Consider the following 4,448-nt stretch of genomic DNA (forward strand, 5'->3'; position numbering starts at 1 on the left):
GGATGCCGCTGCGCCAGGCGGGGCGGGGCCAGCGGCCTGTGTCGGAAAGGATGGTCCTGCGGGTCCGCCGGGGCTTGAGGACAGCCTGCCTCCGTAACGCGGACACGGAAATGCGTTCGCGCGCGTGATCAGGCTCTGAGCGAGAAACTGTTGGCCTGCTCAAATTAGGGTGATCTGAGGGCGGTTTATTTATAAAGGGACTAATTAGAGCGGTGTGGATGGGTTTAGGGAACTACAGGAATCGTGCAGGAAGCCTGGCCGGTGACGTCAGTGGCTCCCAGGAAAGGGGGAGTAGAGGTTCCCCACCCTGGAAGGAGAGTCTGTAGGACCGCTGCCTCCTCATTGCCAGCACAAAGTGACCAGCAGGAGAAGCTCGAAGAATAAATACCTGACCTCTCGCCCTCTGATCTGATTTTGCCTCTCCTTGGCCGAGCCCATTGCTGTAGGCCCTACAGTGTAGGGGGAGGTGGAGAGGGTGGGAGGGGGTGTGGAGCAACTGTAGAGAGAGAGACAGAGACAGGAAGGGAGGGAGAGACAGAGCAGGCACATCTCATGACAGGCATTGTGAGCCAGCTACAAAGCAGTGTGGGTAGTAGGATCCCAAGTATGTGAGCATGTGACTGTGGAAAGGGAACTGTTCACAATGATGATGGGGGCGGGGGGGGGGGGGGATAATTGCAAGTGATTTGTTTTGTTTTGATTTTGTGCTTTTCTGTGTATTCCACATTTTCACTCATCTATGTAACTTTTGGAGTGATTAAGTATAAACATTATTACTGAGGTACGATTTATATTCAATAAAACGTACAGTTCAGTCCTGGCTGGTGTGGCTCAGTTGGTTGGAGCATCATCCAGTGCGGCAGCCAATCCACGTTTCCCTCTCACGTCAATGTTTGTTTTTCTTTCTCTCTCCCTCTCCCTCTTGCTCTAAAATCAATAAAAACACAGTTTTTAAAAAAATTTTTTTTTTAAATATATTTTATTGATTTTTTACAGGGAGGAAGGGAGAGGGATAGAGAGTTAGAAACATCAAGGGCTAAAAAATATTTTTAAAAATAAAATGTTCAGTAAGTTTTGACAAATGCATATCCCACTGTAACCTCCACCAGAGGCAACCACCGTTCTCAGTTCTATTATCAGGCCTTAGTTTTGTCTGTTCGAGAACTTCATATAAATGGAGTCCTACAATAAGTGACCTTTTGTGTGTGGCTCTTTCACTGAGCTTCATGTTTTCAAGGCTCATCTATGTTGTAGCTGAATCAGGGCCCTTCATTCCTTTTTATTGGTGAATAGTATTCCATTAAATGAATATACCACTTTGTTTATCCATTTACATAATGGACACGAGTCATTTCTAAGTTTGGTGATGATGAATAAAGCTGCCCTAAAGCTCATGTACAACTCTTTTTGTGGGCATACGTTTTATTTCTCTTGTTTAATTACTTAGGAGTAAAATTGCTGGGTGATGGGGTAGGTATATGTTGAACCTTATAAGAACTTGACAGTCTTCCATCATCTTATACTTCCCCCAGAAGTCTGAGAGTTCCAGTTGCTCCACATATTTGTCAACACTCGATGTTGTCGGTCTTTTTATTGCAGCCACCCTAGTATACAAAGTGGTATCTCATTGCAGTTTAATTTGCTTTTCCCTGCACTGTTGGTTGAGTGATGCCCTAAGTGCTTGTCTTGACTCCTGGGCATTACCAGCCTGCCCTGTGCCCAGCTGAGCACAAGCCACCCTCCTTCAGTGGGAGCCACCCTCAGGGAAGAGTCACCAGTTTCTGCAGTAGAAGCCAGTGGCATTCACAGGAATAAGGAGGGCTGAGGTGATGTGGACAAGGCACCAATGGGGTCTGTACAGGTGGTAATATGAGACTGTAGATTTCAGATCCTGTGGTTGGGCCTGTGTAGGCTCCATGAGTTGAGTCAGAGGTGAGTGCTGGTCAATTACAGCAGGCTTCCTGGAGGAGGCAAGCTGTGAAGGGTGAAACATGGGAGAAAAAAAGAGAGAAAAAAGGAAGGTGTTCCTGGAAAGAGCACAGCTGTAACTGACATTGGACACTGGCAAGACCAAATAACCAGTGGAGGCTGAATTTTTCATTTTCTGATCATAAAGCAAAAGTTAACCTTGCACTCCACGCCAGACTATGGGAGGTCTGGGGCCACATTCACCCCCAGAGCGAGGCCCATGTTCCCAGAGCCAGAAGGGTGGCCCTTCCAAGGACAGAGCAAGCCTGCCACTCCAGCCTCTGCCTCTCTCTGTGACCCTACGATGGTACGATGACTGCGTCACAGAGGATGAGACACTCCCTGACAAAGGCAGAGTCTGGGCAATAAAGTGAGAGCGGTGAGATCGGTGAGAGCGGTGAGAGCGGGGAGAGCGGGGAGAGCAGTGAGAGCGGGGAGAGCATGCAACTGCAAACTGGAAGCATTTTATTAATCCACCTGAAATATGTAGACAATGTGTTTTTGTCTTAAAACTGCCAGTGATTCATTACTTCTCCGTTACACTAATGTGAACATCTTTGTGGTTTCCTCCCTGGGCTCTGAAAGTTCTCGATGTGAAGGAAATTCAAGGGAAGGGAAAGGAAAGCCTCAGAGCCACTGGCTGTGCAGAGCTGAAGGCTCCTAACACCAGGGGCCACACAAAGTGAGCAGGGAGGAAGCCCCCACAAGCCAGGTAGCAGCTGAGATCTGTAAAGTCGCTGTGGGACTGGTGAAAATCTCTACTTTTTCCTGGACTCAGTTTCCCCATCCCTGAAAAGAGGTGTCCACTCCCCTTCAGGCCAGGGGCCCACACTCCTGAGCACCTGCCATAAGTCAGGTCTTGGGCTCGATAAAGACGATCTCATTGGGAGAACCAAGATGGCGGCGTAAGGTACAGACCTGTGCATGCTGCCTCCCACAACAACATCGAGACTACCAACTATAAGACAAACAGCTATCATATCATTCCATGGGAAAGCTGGCCCAGTGGAAGCTCTACAACTGGAAGGAAAGAAAGAAGAGCATTGAGACTGAGTAGGTTGTGCAAAGGCTCCAAGAACGGAGGTATGGAATCGCGCGCCAGGCAGGCAGCAACTGGATGTGCGGTTTTTTTCAATCAGAAGGGTTTGCAGACTCTCGAGTCCACTGAGCTTGTTTGGGGTGGGATTCTGAGGTCCCAGACCCCTATGGGGAGAGGCGGGATGGCCATGCAACGGGTCGGAGAGCGAGGGTGGCTTGCTCGCGGAGCTGCCCATCAGCGCTCGGAGACGTGGGGACCTCGAGTCGCGGAGAAGCGAGGAGTCGCAGAGACGCCATTGCCCTTGGCCCCGCCCTGGTGATTCGCCAAGAACAGAGATGTGGAGTCTCCCGGCAGGCGGGCTGCAACTGGATGCCCGGTTTTTTTCAATCAGAAGGGGATGCAGACTCTCGAATCCACTGAGCTTGTTTGGGGCAGGATCCTGAGGTCCCAGACCCCTGCGGGGAGAGGCGGGACGGCCTTGCAGCGGGTCGGAGAGTGAGAGTGGCTGTCTCGCGGAGCTGCTCACGGCACTCGGGACGCGAGACTCGGAGTCACAGAGAGGCGAGGAGTCGCGGAGACGCCATTGCCCCTTGCTCCGCCCTGGTGATTCTCTGAGACCCCGCCCTACTCAATTTACATCCCCGCCCAAGCTGTGCCAGTGGCACAAAGGGAACCACCTGTGCTTTTGCAACCCAGCCCAGCAGACTGCAGATTTCAACTCCTCGCATCCATAAGGAACACACTCAAGAAGCGGAGTCAGGTTTGGAGGAAGCCGGAGCCGGACCCGGCTGGGCCGGCAACATGGAACCGCTGTACCAGCAAACGCACAGGCAGGTCCACCAGATCCAGTCTCACATGGGACGCTGGGAGACGGTAGACAGGCAGTCTGTGCACTTGGTAGAAAACGAAATCCAAGCAAGCATATCAGATATTCAGCCACCAGGAACGCCTGGAGATTTTGTCCAGCGAGGAGCTGCCCAACAAAGGACAGAATGTCAAACTTCGTGTCACTGAGATGGCCCCCATGAGGCTGAGACGGCCCCCGTAAGGCCGAGACGGCCCCCGTGAGGTTGAAACGGCCCCTGTGAGGTTGAGGCAGCCCCCGTAGGGCTGAGGCAGCCCCCGTGAGGCTGGGATGGCCCCCAGACGGCCCCGATGAGGCTGAAACGGCCCTGGTGAGGCTAAGATGGCCCCGGTGAGGCTGAGACCGCCCCGGTGAGGCTGAAACGGCCCTGGTGAGGCTAAGATGGCCCCGGTGAGGCTGAGACGGCCCCAGTGAGGCTGAGACGGCCCCGGTGAGGTTGAGACGGCCCCTGTGAGGCTGGGACAGCCCCTGTGAGGCTGAGATGGCCCCTGTTAGACTGAGACGGCCCCTGGGAAGCTGAGAAAAATACCACATGAACTCACTCATTTATGGATAATAAGGACCATTATAGACTGA

The sequence above is a fragment of the Myotis brandtii genome, unplaced genomic scaffold (genome assembly GCF_000412655.1).
Source record: "Myotis brandtii unplaced genomic scaffold, ASM41265v1 scaffold915, whole genome shotgun sequence".
Taxonomy (NCBI): domain Eukaryota; kingdom Metazoa; phylum Chordata; class Mammalia; order Chiroptera; family Vespertilionidae; genus Myotis; species Myotis brandtii.